Source organism: Parasteatoda tepidariorum, chromosome X1, assembly GCF_043381705.1.
Source record: "Parasteatoda tepidariorum isolate YZ-2023 chromosome X1, CAS_Ptep_4.0, whole genome shotgun sequence".
Classification (NCBI taxonomy): Eukaryota; Metazoa; Arthropoda; class Arachnida; order Araneae; family Theridiidae; genus Parasteatoda; species Parasteatoda tepidariorum.
In genome coordinates this window covers 43698631-43722027 of record NC_092214.1, presented here as the reverse complement: position 1 = coordinate 43722027, position 23397 = coordinate 43698631, and the positions used below count along the sequence as shown (strand labels likewise).

The following is a 23397-nucleotide window of genomic DNA, read 5'->3' as shown; positions in this document are numbered from 1 at the left end:
AAATGGTGACGGATGCACGTTAAATCTGTCGAGTCTCAAAGTCCTCCATGTTCCCACAACAAATCAATACCTCTGGGGGTACTGATCCAGGAGTATCCTTGTCTTCTGGATTTGTTCAAAATTACAAGGCTACGGAGTTGAACGTAAGTAGTCGTAAACCCATGAAATTGGGTCGGCTGTTCAACGACGGTTATAAAATAAAATAAAATAGTTTCAGGCTTGAATTTCTGTGCAAATTTAATCCTGATGATGTGCCCTAATTCCCCTATAAGTTTGTCACAACATTTACGACCATTATTATATATAATGTTTTTAAATTTGTACAATTCAACAAAAATAGACTAAGAATGTCATTAAAAATATTGTAGCTTTAAGAGCAAAACATATTTCATATCCTCTCATCCAAAATAGGCAATATAATGTATTTGCATAAAGGCAACGAAAAATTTGCTCCCCAATGTAATCCTGCAAAGATGAAATTCAAATAACTGTAGTGTATCTGAATAAACCACTTCAACATTGAAGCAATACATATTACTTCAAATATATTGGTCACAAATAAATAAAAATTTTCACAAAATCACAATATTTTTTTGAGGAGCAAATTTCAAGGGGAACAGATTTTAAAAATATTACGTACATTTTTGAAAAAAATTAAAATCAGAAACTTCTGATTCAAAAGTAATGCTTATTTTGCATAACAGTATAGAAATAATTTTTTTGCAGAAATCTTAGATATGATTTAGTAAGAGATATGAAACAGCAAACACTATGAGAAAATTTTTTAATTCTTAATTTTTCCCTCTAAATGCTTTCTTGCATTGCATGAAGTTTTGTTTCCGATACTCTATTAAAGAAAAGAATTAGTAAAACGTGCAAAAAATTTAATTTGCAAATTAAAATGGGTCAAATCATTCATGATTACATAAATTTTTGAATGTTTTTAATCTGTAAAAATAAATTTAATTTATAAATATTTATATAATAAACAATACAATTCCTTGACTGAGTTCTTAAGAACTGACATTTCTCTTCAGTTTTGAAAAAAAAAAGCTTTTTCATGGTCTGCAAATAATAAACGTGTTGATTTGTTGATCAACCAAAATGAATGCGTTTAAAGTCTGAAAGTAAGTGATAACATTACTTAAATTTAAAATAATCTTCATGACTAAATCTTTTACGTAAGACAGTCTAAAATATAAAAATCAATTATCAACATAATTTATGAAAATTAATAAACAGGAAAATAATTCACCATCAACCGAATTTACATGTCTAACATACACAACTTACTAAGAAGATAATACTACAGTCAGAGAATACAGTAACATACTAAGTCAAGTCTCCGGTCAGCTCATATTAATAATATCCATCCGTTTTAAACTGTTTATGCTTATAGCTTTAAAAAGATACGTAAATCTTTCAAAAGATGCGTATAGAAACTGAGTTGTACTAAAAGACGATTTTCATTTTATTTTTGTATTGTAATCAAATTGCAACAACAATATAATGGCTAGAGACTTTTGCACCCCACTGTTTTTGTTAATTGCAATATAGAGTATGTGAAAGACTTATTTTTGTCTGAATCTAAGTCTAAGAAGTCTAACAATGCTGTTTTTAGAAGGTGTCGTGCCTAAACTCAAAATTTAATTTATGTTATACCAATTATTATTGATTGAAAACAATAATAAATAAATAAAAGAAAAATCCCGGAACGTTTTAATTACAATCTTAAGAAAAATCGAGTAACGATTAGTATCATTTTATATGAAAATATTCATTTCTTCTCCTTGAAACAATGGAAAATGAGAGTTCCTTAATAGTTCTTAACATTAGCGGGATATTTTCTAGACGGTAGTTATTTGCATAATATCTTCATTTCAAATTCTATCCAGTTTGATATGTGAACACTGGAATAAAATTCGTAAGAATTGTTTCGTTTTATCATATGATTAATTGTATACTTATTAGTTGAGACTCTGTTTAAAAGCGTTCGACTTAACGACAATCTGCATTTAAAGACGTCATGTTGCAGTGCCGGCTGTATCATAGTTGAAAAATCCCTAAGTAAGGACAACTATTTAAAGTCAGTTTTTTTAGCCGCAATTTCTCTGATATGAGACAAGTTTGGCTATAATGGGGTTGAGAAAGACGGGGAATATGTTTGGTTAGAGAATTTCATCAAATACGATGAAGCTATTTTTAACTACTGATTAAAAAATGTAGAGGAATTTTATGAAGCCATTATGGGATAATGACTGAGATGAACATGAAATATGAAATGAGTCTCCTATGTTTCCTAATGCATGTGAAACTACTGCTATTAATGTTTTAAGACGACATATTACCTCATGCGATATGCAAGATAGCATCTTTAATAAGTTTGAAGAAATTAAAAATTAAAAAAAAAACGAACGCAATTTAAGCAATTAAGATTTGATTATTTTTTAAAAAATTAATCTTTTTCTTGAACTATATTTCTTTATTTTTTGTTTTTCTGTTTTATTCTTATATATATATATATATATATTTATAAATATATATTTACTGCAAACTTATATGGTTGAAAAGAAAACTTCTTACTAGCAGCAACATTAGATATCTTATTAAATCTTCAGTAGACATATTAAATCAATCTAGTAGACATACTAAATCTTCAATTTAAAATTTCGAAAAAAAAAACATTTCAATCTACCATGACAAATTAATAATTAAAAAATATGCAAATATGATCCATTTGTTAGCTCACTTAGCTCTTAAATTTTTAATTAGTTCAAGTATTAAAAAATATTTTTCATCAAACGTACAATTTGGCAGGTGTGAAAAATATAAACATAAGCATGTCAGAAGGCTTAACATCTCCAAACATACTATAAAATTACGCCACTGTTTGTGAATATGAGAATTGAATAACGTGATATAATTAAATAGTTAAGCAGCCTGGACAAGATAAAGGTGGAAATCAATGTAATTCTTGCAATATATAATTTAATTATATATATTAAAAACAGCACATACCTGCCAAGATCAGAGAATTCGTTCATTTCAACAAGGTGCATTANTATATATATATATATGAGAACCGTTTTGTAACAAGATGAAATCAAATCAAATCAAATCAATAGGTAGAAAGTTATTAAAGATGTTAATTTTTATAGTTTTGACGATTGTACATGAAAAATAAACATTTGTGTTATCAAATTAATCCTCGTCTTCTTTATTGACAATTCATCGAATGAAGAAGTTAGATCAAGAATGACATTCAGAGGAGCGATTCCCTAAAGAGATTTGAACGACAGCCAAATCTCCAGGTAAAGCATCTCTCACCTACCACACGCTACAGTTCGGAGATATCCCAAGCGAATTTTAATTGTAGCACTATGGTGGGGTGATAAATCCTTCATTGTTCATGTACTATGTCTGCCTACTGTTCTCGCAGTCTGCTCACCATTTGAATTGGATGGTCTCAAATTCCCTTTAATGAAGTGAGGTGGTAAATTCTGGGAATAGAAAATTAGCATCCCCCAACGCTCCTGTCCTCATCTTTTGTCCACTGGAACTGGAGTTGATTTCCCCGTTGGTCTCTGAATGTGATGAGGAATTAAGCGTCAGAACCTGATTAGGCCTGGCTTTTCGCCTGGTCTCTTTGGGACATTTCGTCTTAATTAGCTGCATTTGGAAGCTTGGATACCTCTTTCCTGAAACAGTGTTTTGAAAAGCGTGCATTTGCTTGTTTAAAGAGGGTCATCTTTTCAATTTAACGCCTTTTATGTTAACAAAAAATAAAAAAGAAACTATGCATAGGAAATTATTTTGTGGAGTAATTGAAAAAATGCGAGAACGTTAATTGCTTAGAATATGAATATATAATACGAAATTTTATCTTATGTTCTGTTTTAGTATCAGTTGTGAGTCATAATAAAAAAAAATTTTTAGACGTTTTCTAATTTTATTTAAATTTGGCACCTAACAATTGCAGATCCTAATAAGGAAAATATGTTTCTTGAACACGTAACTTTTAATTCATAACACAAATTTCTTTCAAATCACGCAAAACTGTATTTTAATACGTAATAAAAAAACTTATACAATTTATTTCCGATATAAAACTTAATTTCTCTTATCTGTACTTAATATGTTCCGTATTGATTGAGCATAGAATTTCTGTTACTGATTTATATCTGAATCATTGTTATTGATTTGCCAAGCTATTGATTTAACATTTCTCTGATAAATCTGTCCAAAGTTGGTTCCAATGTTCAAACAATAATGTTGGAACAATATCAAACTTCGTAATAGTTTAAAACATTTTACGGAAATTTATTTCCACCAGCTCTCTATCAGGGGGCTCAGCATTTAAAAGCTCCCCATCAGGGGGTAGAGACACTTAACGCAATATTATTAAGCGAATTAAGATGTGAAGACATGGCTTAGAATGTGCTTAATCGTTTCTGACACGTGTTACAGGGCATGTTCAATACGGCGTTCTTCATTTTCCAAAAGCAAGTTTAATCGTATTGGTGCATTCTCAACGATAACTCTTAGCATATCAGAAGGAATGTTACCGAAATGTCGGCGTTTTGCCAAATTATTACCTTATATAGATATTTTTTATCATAAATAGAGATTTAGAGACAACCCCATAGCCAAAAATCACAGGATTTGAGGTCTTGACCGAAGTAACCAAGAAGTGAAAATTTTTCAACCTATAATATATTTATTCGTAAAATTTCGCTTAAATAACTGTGTGACACTTGTAACAACTTGCAGTGGGGCTCTATCCTGCATAAAAATCGTAGTGTCTGAAATGCCAGGTTGATGGTGCTTAGGTATCATGAAACATCTTAACGCTGACACTAAGCGAGCTGCAGTCACATCGTATGTTACAGGTTCAGACTTTTGCTACGCATCAATGACAAATGGCCTAATTATGAAACTGGATGCCATACCTCACCTAGCGGCGACTTTGGAGCTGGGTAGATAGCATGAAGGATTTGCTTGGCTTCAATTTTGAAGCTGTGTTGACATTATCATTTAGTTAAAAATGGACCTCATCTGTCCCCAAAATTTCCCATGGCGCCCAATGCTCAAATGGTGTCCAATTCAATGTTCGTCCACTTCCATCAGGGCAAGAAATTCAAATGCGAAAGATTGTTCTGCAGCAGGATTATTACGTTGAAGTTCTTGAATATGTTTGGTTTTGTATGGGTAGAACTGCAGCGTTTTACGGTCAGTTTTGTGCACTGTACTCCATGGTACGACCATTCAACGTGTGACAGCACGTGCGCTGCACCTAACGCGAGCGCTGTCCATTGTTGCTTCTTCCATTGCTAATGCTGCAACCTCCTCGGTTTCCACAGACGTAAGTTACCTTCATATTTCAGATGCAGCACTAAGGTACTTAGATTCCGATCTATATTACGATTAACAGTATTACATTAAGGGATATTTCTCTTCTAGTGGTGAGTTTTTTAAGCTTTATTTTTTGGCGGAAAATAAATTTACTACAACTAAGTATCATAACATTTGGTGATAACTAACATCATATATATATATATATAATTTTCTTAACTGTTAGATTGTTAGAGATTAGTCAATCTACTCTTAATCTTTTTCTTAATTTCGCTTTGTATTNTATATATATATATATATATGCAATTTTCTTAACTGTTAGATTGTTAGAGATTAGTCAATCTACTCTTAATCTTTTTCTTAATTTCGCTTTGTATTGGTAAGTTTTGTTTCTTTCTCTATTTATGTTTTGTTTCTAAGCTAATTAACAATTACGATATTATTTAAATTCTTGATATATCGTTGTATTATAAAGAGTAATTGTTTTAGGAAATTCTTCTTTATTTCGAAACACCTAATCTTTCGTTACGAAATGCAATCTGAATAGAAACTCAATAGTTTTTATTACTTATTTCCATTTATGTTCTTAATGTCTTGTGAAAATATATTGATTTCAACATTTTCAGTTAATTCAATATTAATTCAAAGTCATAAAACATTTCTAATGTCTTATGACTTGATTATATGACTAATAATTTCTTTCCAAAGGAAAAAGAAATTGCGTCGCATATTTTTTTAATTTTGGAATTTTCCCAAAACATTTCTGTAATAAATTTTTTTTCAAGTTGCTTCATTTTAAATTTGCTTAATTTGCTTATTCTTTATTTATTATTAAATTCATTATAATCACTGTTTTATTTTAAACTCAAAGAACTTAAAGTATTCTATAATAGAATATTATGATTAATAGACTACTTCTTCCTCAGCAATATAAGCTTAACAGGACAACAAAAATGCTTTCTTTACTTAATGCAAGCCATACCAAAAATAAACCACACCATCTCATCTGTTCCAAAATTTGTATCTTATAAGTCTTAAGACAACAATTGTTTCACCATTTCACAGTTATGGTGTTGTATCCTTATGCAACAATCCTTAATTGTATCTCTGTTATATTCATATGCGACATTCCATAATTGTATTCGTATTGTATTGCACCTGCGTATATGTAACACAGCTCGAGAGTCAATCATGTATCTCAACTTGTTTAAGGCTTGTGCATATATTTCAGAGTTCAACACACAATCTAACTATAGTGTCACAGACGCGCTTCCAAAATGAGCACAAATGCATCCGTTATAGTACATAATTATATTTATTTTCTTAAATACAGTTTTATTAACATTAAAATACATTTCAATGACAAGCTAAGTCTCAAAGTTTGAAGCATTATGGAGTTCATAGTTTTTGGACATCAGAAGATTCTGGGCATATTTCTGGACATTACTTTGTAATTGACAGAGTTCTATGTTTAAATTTCCCAAATAATAAATTAATAGCGATAAATGCGTTTTTTTAAGCAAATCATTGAACATTAAAATTAATGAATGCAAGATTAAAATAAAAATAATTAACTTTAAATATTTATTTGAGTTTTATCTCTTTTTCTTATTTAAATTAAATATTCATCGAAGATTTTCCTTTTTAAAGAAATGCTTGCTTAAGGATTTAAGTAAAATTCTTAAGATATCTAATTCTCCAATTTCATGAAAATTTATATGAGTCTTAAACTATAAAAGAAGTGAGTATCGATATCCGATTCAGAACTTGTATCGATCAGATAACTTAAACTCCAATAAATAAATAAATAAACACGAATGCGAGAAAAATTTATTTCATTTTTTCTTACAAACATGGTGCGTTATGGGAATTAAGATAAAGCTCTCTTTGCTCGTTGAAAGAAGTAAAATAAAAGAAAAATTAAAGGAGGAAATTACGTCTCAACTTTCAGACTTTGCGACGAATCTTGGATGAAATTTACAGTTAATATGCCTCGTTCCGAAACTCCCGAAGCATAAAAACTTCTAAAAAGAGCAAGAGAAATTTAGCTTCTCTTCTAATCAACCTAAAATGAGTAAAAAATAAATATATGACTGACAAAATGAATAAAAAATGGAGAAAAGACTCGTTGCAAGGATGGCTGACTTGATTTTGAAAGATTCTTTCCTTCCCCCATTTTCTCCAGTTTCTTTTCTTTTTAAAAAACGGGACATTTTAAATAGCCTTAACAAGAAAAAGGATATCTTTATTCGAAGTTCATGAGTCAACTAGAAGAGGACCCATCTAAAAATGGAAAAATGGGACTTTGAAGAAAGGCCGACTCAGATGTGTCCAATTAACACCAAGTCCTATTCATTAAAACAAATCGTTCAGCAGTTATGCTGCATATATATAGTTTTTTTTTACTTCCTTAACTTTCTTCACGTCCCTGTTCCTTTACTAAGACGTATAAGAGCAGGTAATTAGCTCCGAAAATAACTGCAGTGTAGAGTGAAAAAAATACAATAAAAGTAGAGGAAGAAGGAGAGAAAGGAGAAATCGTCCATAATGACCAAAGAAGATTTGCTAGCCCTTTTTTTTAATGGTTTCCCATCGGTGTAGATAAGTATAAAGCGGGCAAAAGAGGCAAAAAAAAGTTTAAAAGTTACGTTAGCAACAAATGCTTCAGGCTGAAGCAAAATTTAAAATTCATCTGTGCGAACCCCGTTAGTTCTCTTTTTACAGTAAATAAATTGAGGTACTGCTGAGATGAGGTAGTAAAAAATGTATAAATAAAAAAAGATTAGGTTTTATAAATTATGTTTTTCCTTGTGTTTTTTTTCCGCTCATCATTTCTTACTCACCATGAATGGAAAAAATGTTTTGAGTTTTTATTTTATAAAATTAAAAAAAAAATCTAAAAAGAGAAAACAATAATTCCAGATAGTTTTACCCTTCAGTGTGGATGAGAAAATTTAACAAGTTAGAAGCTAACATGCAAACCACTAATAAGCTAATGTGCCTTTTAGGGGGCTTTTCTAACATTACTTAGTTTGCGTGCACATTTTAAGAATAGACGTGGAATGCTCTTAGATATTTTTGCTGCTCAAGGTTTCTTACAGAAATTTATTTCATCATTACAATACAAAAAGTAAATTAAGTTGGAAACACGTATAAAGACTTGAAAAAACATTTATCTTATTTCATTACAATTTGTTTTTACACATTTTCAAAAAATTACTTTATTACTTAAACGGTTATATAAAGCTCATTTCAATATATTTTATTTTTTAATGACAATCATTATAAACGAAAAATTATTATAAATGAACAATTATTATAAACTTATAAATCCCCTAATAATAAATTTTCTTACAGTTCATTTTATAATTAAAAAGAAAAATCATCTTTATACTTTGCTTCAGTTAAATAAACCATTGCATTTATCTTGGTATAATAAAAACTTTTATAGTACTTTTTCTTCAAACTTTTGTGATTTAACAACAAACACTTATGTCAAATAAATAATCCGAAACTGAAGTGTTACGATATTACTTGATTAAAAAATGAATTCGCTTCAAGAATATACAAATTGAAAATGACAGACGTTTCAAGTGCTTAGAAACAGGTGCCCATTTTCGAGGCTTGCCAGATGGGAATGACAAAATAAAAGTGATATGAAAAATAAAGCGTAAAGTTTCCAATGAAAAATAAAAAAAATAAAGATGATAAAAAAAACTAGAAAAACTACAGTGGCCGTGAGTGGCAAATTATGGTAAAATGTATTTCCACGCGCTATGGAGAGGTAGTGAGGAACTTATGGCGTTAACAAGGAAATCAGAATTAATGTAAATAAAACAAGTTTCCAAGGTATCAAAATATATAAAAATTATGAATTTTAAATTTGTAAATTTTGAAAAAAAATTACATATTGAAGTAAATGTCTCCTATAGTTTTAGCCAGCAAAATACTATCTTAAAATAATTTAAGGATAACTTTATATTTTTGAATGAGGGTAAAAAATGGGAACATTATATATTTTCAAATACCAAGTAGGAATTTGTCAACTCTTACAATATTCAGTAATAAATATTTTAAGAATCATGATTTTGAAATTTTTAAATAATTAACCTCTTACAGTAGTAATCAGCAAAATATTCTCTTAAAATATTTTAAATAGCATTTTTGAATGAGGGATGAGACATCTAACCCAAGAAAGTTGGCCAATGCAGTTTCGAATTTTAAAATCTAAGATATACAAACTAAGAATACTTTTCTCAAAAATATTTGTATTATCAAAGAATAGAATTATCTTCTTCAGAAGTTGTGCAATGAAAGTATGCAATTTAATAATGGCTCGTTCATTGTTTGCCAAGTAGAATACGCAAATATTTTATGAAAGAATATACAAGATACAGTTTTCCTAAGATCTTTACTGTAACTCTTAACTATAACTAAGACTAGTAAAGACTTATTTACTTGAATAAATGTAGCATCGTGTTAAACTTGTGTATTTGAGGAGATTTCATAGTTTCGCATAAATTCCTATATTTATTTTTTTAACTTTGTCTATGAGCCAAGCGTCTGCCTGCAACCGAATATTGTTATAGGACACATAGTCAGTCACGTGTTTTGTTCCTATAACTATCATTAAGAAATAAAAAGATTTCCGGAAAATTTATTTTCCAAAAAGTGGTTGTCAATTCATTCAGTAATCATCAAATTATCTCATAAGTACAGAATAACTCGTGCTTAAAATATTTCCACTTTAAAATTTTCAAACCACAGTAGAGACCAGATAAACTCAGTTCTCGCGGACAAAGACATATTGTGATATCCAAAAAGCTTGGACAAGGAAAGAATTTTTAATAAAGTTAATCGTGTAGATTTGATTTTATATTTCTATAATGCAATCCTTATGTCGATACATCACATGCAATTCATACTGTAATGGTAATTAAGCAGATCTTAGTTTAAAAAAAGTCATGATAATTAATTTGTGTTTTACTTTACTGTGTTGTTTTTCTAGAGCATACTTCCACCACTATTTTAACGATAACACGATTGCTAGTGTTACTTCTTATTGCTCTATATAGTCAATGACACTTTTGATGGTGTTTAGTCCATCTGCATGAGAATTTCCATTTGTCAATTTTCATCGTCTCCATCACATACTTATGTCTAGATTCATTTTTATTGCTTACGATCATCCAATATGCTTTCACTGGTTGCTCATCAGCATTCATCCAGCTGCGCAATCGTTGATCGGCTCAGACAAATGCAGTTTAATAACTAAATATAAAATTCCATCGTTACCTGCACTGAAATTTGTGTGGTATTCTGTGCATTAATAATTTTCTTATATGACTCAATTTTGATTTCTGGTCTTTCTTCCTGCCCTAGCTTAGTTATCTAGTAGACAGTATCATTTAGTTCAAGAAAAGGATGTCTCGATGATTTGTCTTTCTTTAGCTCTTAGACCCTAAGGCATTTTGAATATCAAATTCTCATTGACTAGATATCTTAATCTATCACCACAGATGATTTGCATTGTTGGTGGCTGTCTACAAAGCTTGTATGTTCAAGAATGCATTTTTCTCCCTAATATCATTGTTCTTGAGTGGAGCAGAAAGTTAGTCTCTTAATGTTTCTCGGAAACGTGTTCAGTGAGCAGTGTGTGCGTGTGAGAAGTCCATGCTTCACAAGCATAAAGTAAAGCACGTCGTATAAGTGACCGTCTTCAATCCAACTGAAAATATTTGAGAATTGTTGACTCCCAACATTTATAAGGGGGTCTGCTTTAACTCTGCCAAAGACTTGAAAAAGCCAAAATTCGTGAAGTGTGGTCAAATGTGTCAAAATATTACTTTTATAGCTTTGTAAAATCTGTGTCGTGTGGATTATAGAAAGCCACATAGAACAATGAAGATAAACTTTTCTAAATAGCAATATTTAAAAAAAAATAACAAATTTATTTAGTTTAATTTCCATGCACTTATAACCAAATCAGGAAATATTTTTTATTCTTAATTGAAAATTGATGATTTTTGGATTGATTCATTTTTGTCTTGTATCTGATTTCGAAAAAAAGCAATTATGACTTAATTACACATTAATTAAACACAAAATCTTCAATTACATTCCCATAGATGCTCGATAGCAAAAGAATGAAAGTGCTACTTTTTAATCTCTGGAACTACATCGGTGAATACAGAATCTTATTACGATAAAAATAACAAAATTAAAAATAGAAAGGTAGAAAAAGTATGTTCGTAAAAGAAAAAAAAACAACTGTATAAATGAATAAAATTTACAGATGGCAATCAGGTACGTTAACTTCAGTATAGATTGAAGCCTTCTTCAGTCAGTTTCAAAAAAATTGGACATTACGATGCAAAATTTGTGCTAAAATGTGCGTTAAAAGAGGATACCGTATTAAAAATGTAAGAGCATATATGTATATTAAGTATATATGTATATTACGTATATATGTTTATTAATAATTCAAGGGTATGCTGTTGAAAGAATATCTAAGTTATTCGCTTTTTATAATTATAGAGGAAGTAGATTAAAAGAATTTGGGGGTTAATAAAGATAATATTCTTATTAGGTTTATGTATAAAATAAATATACACTCATGGACAAAAAAATTAGCGCACCAAGAAGAAGTCGTCAAAATGAAACGAAATTTCACATACGTTATGACTACTTTGATATAAGTAAATGGTTAGAAAATCAAAGAAAAACGATAATCTTTGATTTTCTAATAATTTACTTACATCAAAGTAGTCATTACGTATGTAAAATTTCGTTTCATTTTGACGACTCTTTCTTGGTGCCATGATTTTTTTGTCCAACAGAGTAATTAGGTATTATCAAAGTAGCTCTAAATATTCTGTTACAATCATTCGGGTATTGAAAAGTCTTATACATAGTTTGTAATATAATGATTCCTTAAACAATTTGGAACATATTTTTGTAATATTTGTATTTCTAAGAGCACAATAGAGTTTAAAAAAAATTAAATTAAATTAAAACTCTCATTTACCCCAAAAGGGGGATTATTGCACATCATGAAGCGTAACTTAAGCTGCTGGGCTACCGAAACGCTCTTGGGTAAACCTTCAGACGAGAAGTACTCTTGTAATCGGAAGTAAACGAGCATTAACGGAAGAGGCCACGTTTATTCCTCTGTTTAAGGCACGTACAGGTTAGAGCACAACTAAATCCCTGAGGTCACGCTATTGCACCTTCGGAGCTGTGTTTTAGCAATGATGATATTATCTTGCAACGTTCGATACAAGTTGTACATGTAAATTGATTTAGAACTTAATATAGCAGTATGTCTTTAGTCGAGTTCAGTTTGCATTGTCGTTAAGTAAACTCTATACACTTAAGACGAGGTGTGTCGTTAGTGAAAATATCATTTTTAGATTTTTAAGTATTTACGTTGATGTTTACTCGAAGTACATGAAGAAGATTATTATTATAGCAGTTGCGCTAATCTGTCAGAATAACAATTCTTTAATTAGCACATGCATCGTACTAAAAATGTACTTACAAGCTATTGTCATCGATTTATTTATAAATAAATACATTTTATTTACAGAGTATTCTGTAAATACTATATTCATGTGTATATTGAGAATCCTTCTGACATACGAAGTTGATTGGAAAGATGTTAAAGACTTAATCTCTACAATAGATTTTTGGTGTAATTCGCCGTATGTGGGCATTGTCGCTGGGAGGTGTTTCACCATCAACCTTATAGACCCGATTGTTTTCCCACCTGTACTCTTATCTGAAGAAATTCCCGTCCGGGCACCTATTTTTCGCTGACGTGCAGATATCTGCGTTAGGACTGTTCCTTTCCAAAAGTCTGACTTCTATAATCATAGACTATTAAAATTTAACCCATACTAAGCCAAATGTTACATATCTGGTGATTTTCATGTTATGTAATAGCTAAAGTATCACTTTGGTTTATGCAATAAATTTTTTTAGGAAATTAAGATTTCTCACTTCTTAGATGCAGTGAAGAAAATATACTTTCAACATGACTCTCATAGATAGAAACATGACATTTTTTACCGAACAGCCCTTGAAATTAAATTAAATAAGATTTTGAGAGTTTTTAAGGAACCAATTTTTTTCTGAGATAGCTATGACTATACAGGATTCAAACTATAAAAATCGATGAAAATTGAGGTGATGATAGTTAAAATGCGTTTTAAACAGTACATCATTTCAAAAAGACCCTTACATTACAGTTTTTAAAATAGCTTCAATATATATATATATATATANAGAAATTCTGTCATAAAACATAACTGAAGATGCATTTGGGGCATGCATTTCAGATATATCATTATCAAGTTGTGTTGTTTTGGCTCCATTAAATGAGCAAGTAAATGCTTTGAACAATTTAATTCTTCAAAAAATCCAAGGAGAAATGATTATTTGCACAAGCTATGATAAAGCAACTGCTTGTGATGGAGATGAGAGTGAGAATGAAAAGCATAATGCTGCATTTTCAGCCTGAGTATTTGGCAAAAATTAACGTTACAGGTTTACCTATACATAAACTCAAGCTTAATATCAGAGCTGTTATAATGCTTGTTAGGAGCTTTTGTGTTGCTGATGGGTTATGCAATGGAACTTGGTTAATTGTGCAAAAAGTGACGAAAAATGCTCTTTTTTTTTGTACAGTTATGATAGGTGATAAAAAGGGAAATTCTGTAGTTATTCCAAGAGTAACTCTAAATACAAGAGACAGTAAAGACTTGCCTTTTGTTTTATACTGCACACATTTTCCTGTAAGTATTGCTTGTGCCATGACCATTAATAAGTTACAGGGTTAAACTTTCGATAAAATTGGTCTTTAGATTGTTCAAAATAAACCCATCTTTGGACATAGTCAGTTATATGTTGCACTTTCAAGGTGTTGCACTAAAGAAGGCATTAAAGTACAAATTGTTGCAAGCGAAATGATATGGGGAAAAAAATCGATAAAAAATTTTGTATATAAGGTTTTGTAAATAATTTTTAATTTTATCATTGTTTTTTACTAACTTTTCAAAAATTATTCAGCCAGAAATATTTATTGACAGTTCATATTTGTTTGAGACATTTGTTTTAACTAATACATAAAAGTGCAAATCTTTGGTACACAAAACGATGTGAAAAGAAAAATCAATAAAAAATATTGTACATAGCTAGGATTTGTTAACATTCAGACCTCTATTGAAAATAATTTTTAATTTTATTGTTTTCACCATATCTTTTTACAACTATTCAGACAAAAACGTTTATTGATTATTCATTATTTCATTTTATATTTGGTTGACAATTTCAGTTTATTCTGCTTTATATGTTTTCACTACATAATTTGTTTTTTGTCCGATTGAAACTAAAATATTTTGTCAGTTGACAGTATTGAAGTTAATTGGGTAATTACTTGCAGTCATATTTGCTTTTGAAATATTACTCAGCAACAGCCAATTAATAGTACATGTTTTAATTTGTTTGCCATATTTTAAAGTTTTTCTCATTAGGTTTTAATTGTTCTCTGTTTAAAATTTAAAATAATGGGGGGGGGAGATGAAGCATCATACAGGGAGCATCCAGCATCCTATAAGATCAATGATTTGAGTCAGGCTCTGTCACACCTGCTTTGGATACAAAGATTAATCTCTGGCTAATGCCCTATAGTAATGTGATAAATAATATTGCTTCCTCACTTTATATAAGTTTATAATATTGTTTGCATAAAGGTTGATAATAAGCACCTCTGACATTTTACAATCTTATTATATTCTCTCTGTGCGATTTTGATGCAGTAAAATTGCCAACTAATCTCCAACATGAAAATTACTTTAATTTTGTTCGCAAAGAATAATTTTTTTATAGCATAGCAATTATTGTAGGTTGAGGAGCAGGGGGCGGAGCCGTCTAGTATATATATAAACTCATGTTTGTGAAAATTGCAACACCATGAAGGACTTATGCCAGTGAGTTGAAATTTTCAGGAAATGCAAAGTAGAGCATAATATGCAAATGATTGGAATTTCAGACCCGTAGCGCATGCGTATGCTGAGCAGCGCCCTCTGAACGGCGGATGGATCCGAATAAATAGACGGCTGTAGCCAAGCGAGTATGGTTATCGGTGGTTATCTGTTAGTGGTAAGCGTTAGCTCAGTCATTACTTATGCCTATTCGACGAAAGAGAGCGAGATTTCAACACCTTACGGAGTTTAAACAGGGGAGAATAATCGGCCTCCGTGAAGCTGGATTATCTTATCGTGCAGTAGCCGCTCGTGTGCAGCGTAGCAGCAGCGCAGTGATGCGTGTTTGAAAGCAGTGGATGAACGAATGTCGGACAACTCGGAAATCCGGGAGTGGACCCCGAAATGTCACGTCAGCTCGCGATGATAGACACCTGTTCGGCGTTGCGCTAACGGACCGTACGGCTCCCTCAAGACAACTGGCAACACGGTCAATAGCTACAGGTGTTTCATTGTGTGCTTCATCAATTAGTAGACGTCTGCTGCAGCGTGGACTGCGCGCAAGTACTCCTTTATACAGGATCCCTCTCACGCTAAACCTTCGCCGCCTGCGGCTGCAATGGGCCAACCAGCATAGGGACTGGCTTGCTGATTGGCAGCGTGTCGTGTTTTCTGACGAATCTCGCTTCAATTTGTGGTACCATGATGGCCGCATTCGTGTCAGACGCTATGCCGGTGAATGCCATCTTCCGGAGTGCGTTATCGAACGCCACAGTGGACGAACACCCGGATTTATAGTCTGGGGTGTCATAGCACATCATGGACGATCTCAATTGCTGCGAATTGTGGGTAACCTGAACAGCAACCGGTACATCAGTGAAGTTCTACAGCCCCAAACTGTCCCCTTCCTTCAAGCCTTGCCAGGTGCTGTATTTCAACAGAACCATGCCCGCCCCCATATTGCTAGGACTGTTCAATCCTTCCTTGCATCGCGACAGGTACAACTTCTTCCTTGGCCGGCGTATTCCCCGGATATGTCACCTATTGAACATATGCGAGATTTCGCTGGTCGGCGTTTCGCTCATAATCCTCGTCCTGTTGCTTCTACGGACGAACTTTCGGTACGCATACAAACAGTATGGAATTCTCTTCCTTAGACAGACATTCAAAGTTTACTTGACTCCATGCCACGTCGTGTAGCAGCACTTATTGCGGAGCATGGTGGTCACACGAAATATTGATTTCGATCTCTTGTTATTGTTTGTTTGCTTTGAAAGTTTAATCATTTATTTGTACCACGACCACTCAACTGTGTATTAAATTTCATTCAATTATGACGATTCCTTCATGGTGTTGCAATTTTCACAAACAGGAGTTTATATNATATATATATATATATATATCACCGAAATTATTTGATTTCTAATATTTTCCTATTCAGTATTAAAAATTTAAAAAAAATTATTTTCAAATATTAAAGGACTACTGACTCTTGCAGAAATTAAAATGCGTTGTTTAAATTGTATTTTCAGTAAAGTGCAGAATAAAGGAATTAAATATTAAAACAGATTTCAAGTATAAAAACTTTCGTATGTGTTTGAAAAAATACTTAACTGTATAAGTGAAGTTAAACAATATTTAAGTTTTGTTTTTAAAAAAAAAATGGAAAATAGTATAATTAATGCAAAATATATATATTTCAATGCTCTTTTTATGCTATGCTAGTTAATTTTCGAGTGCTAAACAAAATATATTTCTAACTTAATACTATCTCAATAAACGTAGATAATGTGCAAAACAGTCAGACTGGTTAATTAAATCTTTAAAGAGTTCCTCAAACAAGCGTAAGAATAATCGTTTTAACTTGCTGAAGTCAACATCTTTTTTCATTATAATTAGGTAGAATTATTTTCATCCTCAGATAGCTGCAGAAGTTCTCAATAACATATAGATTTGACTCATTACCTTTAGATTATGACATTACCTTCAGATGAATAAGCATTTAATTTCTGAAGTAATTATAACTCCATATCTTAAACTCCTAAAGATATTTAATTTTTATTCACTGATTTTTAATTTAATCCTTCTCAGATGAGTTTATTATAAATACGTCAAATATATTAAGCTGTTCGCAATTTCTTAAGAGCTTCGCATAAATACGTCAAATTAATTAACCAGTACTATAATACTTAAAAAGAAACTTCATTCCCTACAAAAATATGTAAATAGGAAGTAACAATCGACATGTTTCAGGCGCTCAAGAACAGATGCTTATTTTCAAGGCTTGCTAGACGTAAATGAGAAGAAAGAGACGTGATTTGAATTATAATACATTAAGTTGCCAATTAAAAATAAAGGTGCAAAACAGAACTAGAAAAATCACAGTAGCCTTTTTACTTTTGTTTCTTCCATTCGCGTCTGGCAAGTCGTGAAAATGGGTGCCAGTTTTAAAGCACTTAAAACATGTCGACTGTCATTTCCTATTTATATACTTTTTAAGCAAATGAAGTTTTTTTTTTATCAAGTAGTACATTGTCGCTTCAATTTCTTGGGTTTATTTATTCAGTGAAATTATAATTATTTAATGAACTAAAACTCATTATATTAATTAGTTTTTAACATAAATACCAATATGTATTTAACAAAACATAAACATTTATGGACAACAATTTCAATTTTGTTATATTCCTTTTCTGGTTAAATTTTTTTCCTCATTTATATCATATATAATAACGTATTATCTAATATGGCAGAAAAATCAATTATTAGAAGCAAACAGATCAGGTGTTTTGTGAATGCATAATTAAATATGCAGTCAGAAAAAAAAATCCCACCGATAATTTTCGGTCTATTGACCCCGAAGAAATTATACTGCTTATGTTCAATTGATTGCTGAAGTAAATTTACTTCCCAATGACATTTACCACTTCGCTATAGAAAACAATAACACACCTTTAACATAAATCATTCTTTAAGTCTCAAATTTGAATCCTAATTTAGGCATGTAGAAAGATCCCTTTAACTTAAAATTTTGCCGCTTCTAAGAACATAGAAAGCATGGATTTGCTAAATTAAAGATTTGGGTTTCTAAGTTCAAAACAACGCAAAGTTTAGCTTATATTTTAACGGCGAATGGAGAACAAAGAGGTGACATTGGGCTGTAACTACGTCCAAGCTTTCAAACTCTATTCTAAAGTTAAAGGATGGCTAATTGGAGTCGAGTCTATGAGACTTAGCTCAGCGAATCTTATCAGTGTACTTCATTAAAGGACAGCCACTTATCTTTGTCAAGTATTTTAATCAAGTTACTTCTGAACACAAGCAGTAGGTTCTATTAATGCAAGTTTCGAAGAATGTAATAGTGTTGCTTTGAAGTATAAGAATAATGGTTTAGCAGCGAAGTTTAGAATGATTCAACAGCAAATTTGGGCACACTAATTATAAGCAATTTAAGATAGCAACATGGTAACTTAAATGGTTTCTTTTTAAATAAAGAAGTTAAAAAATATTTTATCTAAATGGAATCAAATTTCTGTATTTTGTGATAGGGTGTCAAAAGGTTTTGATAAAGTTGTTTTTTACAAACCTTATTTTTATAGAAAATTTGCGCAATTTTATTGCTTCCTCATTTTTTTAAAAAATTCAAACTATACCTGACTATTACGGAAGTTAATAAACGCAAATATTAGTATATGATAAAGTGTAATATGAAATTTACTCCTCCTACACAGTAAAAAAAAAATCCGAATTAAATTTCGATAAAATGCACCGGCGCTTGTATAACCCGTAAAATACTATACTGTAATTTTTACAGTAATATCCATTACATTAGAGTGATTCATTATGGTAAAAGTTACGGTATATCAAGTTTTTTTTTTGTTTCGTAACATATTCTGGTTAAAATGGATTTTACGTTGTGCCGGTGCTATTTTTAAACGTTATTTGATCAGGAAGTTTTTACAATCTACAAAATGTAAGATCTAATATTTGATAGTTAATAAATTTCTTTCGATTTAAAGCACGCTAAATTTTAATTAAGTCTGCGTAATATAAGGTTGATTTAGTTCTATTTTCTTACCTGAAAGCTTGGAAAGACTTAAAATGTTTAAAAATATATTCAAAACAATAAAATATTTCTTATCTAATTTTCTATTTATATATTTTAATACTTAGTAAAAATAGGAATTTTCTTGTGTCTGAAATTTGAGCAGGATTACCGAAAAATGATCTTCAAACTCAGTTAATTATCTATACTAAAAATTTTTTTTCGTAATTTGAAATATTTTTATATAAGTTTTGATATTCTTTTCATGATGCGCTTCGATAATTTTAAACACTAAGTTTCAAACTTTATATATTTATTTTTACTGCACAGAAATGCCTTGAACTTCAAACATTATAACAGCTCTTAGAGTTAATTTTATATGTTGAGGGCTTATCTTTCGAAATTGCATTGCTTTTCGACATTAAAGATAAAAATAGATTTTTTTCCGTAATCTACAAATAGACTTGACTAAAATAGTCTTGACTAAAACACAATAAATAAAGCATACGCAATTATTTATTAAATGATCATTAGGTTTACTCGTAAAAAACTGTGAACCACATAGTAAGCAAGTTTACACACTCTGTAACAAAAATTACGATATAAAGTTCCGCTACTTCGGCTGCATGATCTCTAAAATCCCTTTTACCGTGAAATCCAATTTTCGGTAAAATATTAATATCGTAATTTTTACTGAAATATTTATTTATTTAAAGATACTCGGTGATTTTTCAGTAATTATTACTGTTAAAATCGCGGTAGATCAGATTTTTATTTCCGTAACATATACTGAAAAAAAATAGATTTTATGTTAAAAAGTACCGGTACCCTCAGTGCTGGTACTTTCCTTAATTTGATCCGGGATTTTTTACAGTGACGGAACGTATGATACTACTTATATTATCTGGAGTAAAACTACTTATACCAATGTCATATGAGTTAAATATGGGTCAGTAGCAAGGTTTAAGGACAGATTTGATGTTTTCCTAGTAGAAATGCATCATAACATAGGCATTTTTCAGTATTATGCATTTTTTTAATGCTTTAGCTTTTTTGAATGTCTATAACAGCCTGGTGAAAAAAATATGCATAAATGCTTTAGATGTATGAAACGTATATTATTCAGTACTGAGAAAGAACTACATGTTATGTGACAGCAAAAAGTATGTAATTTCCAAAATCTTTTTTGGGTTTGGAAAAACACTTAAATCAGTGGTAATTACTATTTAAAAACATATGAGCATTTCCAAATAGAGACTAGTACAGTTTTAATAAGGTAACTATTCTATGATATAAAATCTAAGTAGGTGTTTTTTTTTTGATGAAGAAATTTCACCCTGTTGCTAATGGCATACAATTGTTCAGCGTGTTTCAAATGCGAGAGTCAATATAACCATGTAATAAATATAACAATAAAACCAATATTTTGTTTTTTTAAAAAGTAACTACTAGGAAGTTTTATACTTTTGCACAAGTTTTCATGAAAGGGATATACAAAATGAATTCCAACTTTAATTCTTTTTTATCAAATTATAATTGTTAACATATTTTCAATTAAATGAATTTCTTGTAAATTCTTTTAGCAATTATATTTTATTTTTACTATGCTTAGTACTCTAAATAGATTTAGTTGAACACGAAGAAAGCAATTCTGGTAAAATTACCGTACTATATGCTAAAGGCATTTTTGACGGAAAAAAAATTGGTAATAAAAATATACGGTACTCAAAGCTTTTATACGAACTTTTCTAATCGTATGGTAACGGTTTGCCAGAAATTTTGGCTTTCAAAAATATAGTTCTTAATTACCACACATTTAGTAAAAATGCAAAACTGAAAAGTAAATTTAACCGAACAAGAGGTTTGTGAGCCATGTCCAAAGCATTTCAATAAAAATTACTGTGCTTTTTGCCGTTTCCATAAAGCCAGAAACACGGTAAAATTTTCTATATACTGATAGTTTTGATCATAAATTTTTTCTCAGTGCATTGTTTGATTACATGACATTTTGATGGTAATTTCATATTTTCAGTCACATTGATATGCATTGTAAAATTCACATTTTACATAACATTAAAAAAATAGTAAATTTTAATAAAAAAATTTGATTGTTTTTTTCTTCTATGAGAGTTTTAGAAAAAAAAATTATTAAACCCTTCTATTATTGCGTGCATTGTAAAATATTTGAAAACTGGCATTAAATTGTTTTTAAAAAAAATACTGAGTTAAAGGAAAAGGCCTATTTTTGAGACTCTCATCGCATTATTCACACTATTGAGAAGTATTACCTGATTTTCTGAAGTATAACTACGAACTTTAATTAAAAAAATCTATTATTTTGTGTCAGTTTAAAAGCCCCATAAATATAATTATTTTTTTCCTCTTAACGATTTCAAAAAGTGAAGGTCCGTTAATTAATTCCATGGCTAAGAGCTATGCAAAATATATGTCCCCTTTAAGTTGAAGGGAGTTCTCTAAATCACAAAGTAACTCAGGAAAAAAAGAAAATAAATATAAAAAGTAAGGGCAAAATATCACTAAGAGGTGTTTCCCTGTTTCTAATAATTTAGCTTTAACGTTTCCCCGCCAATAACTCAATAGAAGAACAAAAATAAGTAGTCTTTGAAAATAAATTCAGTCCGTTGAATTAACAAAATTAATGACAAGAATAAAAAAGCAAGATGAAACGGCAAGCTACTAAAAAGCAATAGGAAAATAAGATACAATTTAAGTCTTTACTGCTATGAGACATGCATTTTCGATGTCATTTCCTAGACATATAATTGCCATGCTTAGAAGCGATCTATCATTCAGTGGTTAGTGTAAAAAATGTCTAGAAAACTATTGTTTCATTCCAAGATTCAAAGCATATATCTCGGTTTTATTATTCTTTAACAAAAGAAGTTAAAATAGATATCATACGGAATTATTTAATTTAAAAAACAGTCATTTACTCTTTCTTAGAATTGTTCTACTGAATCAGTTGGAATTAAATTAAACTAAACTTTGGTATTTTATCTGAATTGAATAATTTTGACTAGACAGTGGATGTATTTTCTCTAGAAGTGCATTAGTTTGAATAGCAATACATTAAAGAATGGTTTAAAGAAGTAGTCTGCAGTTTATTATCTTATAGATTAATAAAACATGCTAATTCAAGAAATTTAAAAGTTCGGAAATAAAATAAGTAAAATGATTAAATTTACTGCCGGGAATTCAATTTCAGATTCCATAGCTGTAAGCAAAGTAAAATGAAATCTATGCTTCTATAGCACAGTAAGGTTTGTTGGTTTTTCGGTTTTATTTAGTCATTTATTTTTGTTTTGTGCTTCAGCTCATAAGAAATGATTTTGTAATAGGAAATATATTTTCTTAAAGAAAAATAAGAGGAATTCAAATTAGCTTCAAAAATGATGCATAAAAAATTTTAGAAAATATATTTAGGCCACAAAAATTATTTTGTAATATTTAGATTTTTTGCTTATGAGCGTCGTTTTCTGTTGCAAAATAGTTGTCAACTGGCTCGGTAGAATTCAATTTCTAATAAAATTTTTTGCATTATTTTGGTATCAAATGAGAAAAAAGCGACCTTTGCCCAAAACTAGTTGTTAACCAGGTAGCTTTTTAAGAGCACTAAATTAATCTAAAAATGCTTCTGAATGACATTTAAAAAAAAGTTGAACATTATTAGTTTTTATCAGATATCAGAAATATTCCTTTTTACTTTCAAAAATAAAAATAAAAAAATATTTGGAGTGAAAGAAAGTGTTTACATGAAGGAGTAAATTAATTTTGTTATACTTAAACCAATATTTAACTTCAACCATTTTAAACACTGAAAAAACAAATCATTATTATTTCCAACGATATTTGTCTATACTCTATCATTTAAGTCAGCAAGAAAGAATAATTTTTTTTCTTAATTTTGAATTGTGGCTCTTTTTCGTAAAATAAAAATTTCGTTAAATAATATGTATATATATATATATATATATATAGAGAGAGAGAGAGAGAGAG

The 23397-nt window shown here is 30.2% G+C and overlaps 1 protein-coding gene across 1 annotated transcript in view; it reads right to left on the bottom strand.

Annotated features, from left to right (window-relative positions):
• LOC107447997 (carbonic anhydrase-related protein 10-like) overlaps nucleotides 1-23397 on the bottom strand; it is a 595805-nt gene that overhangs the window by 389794 nt on the left and 182614 nt on the right. The gene's annotated exons all lie outside the window — the stretch shown is intronic.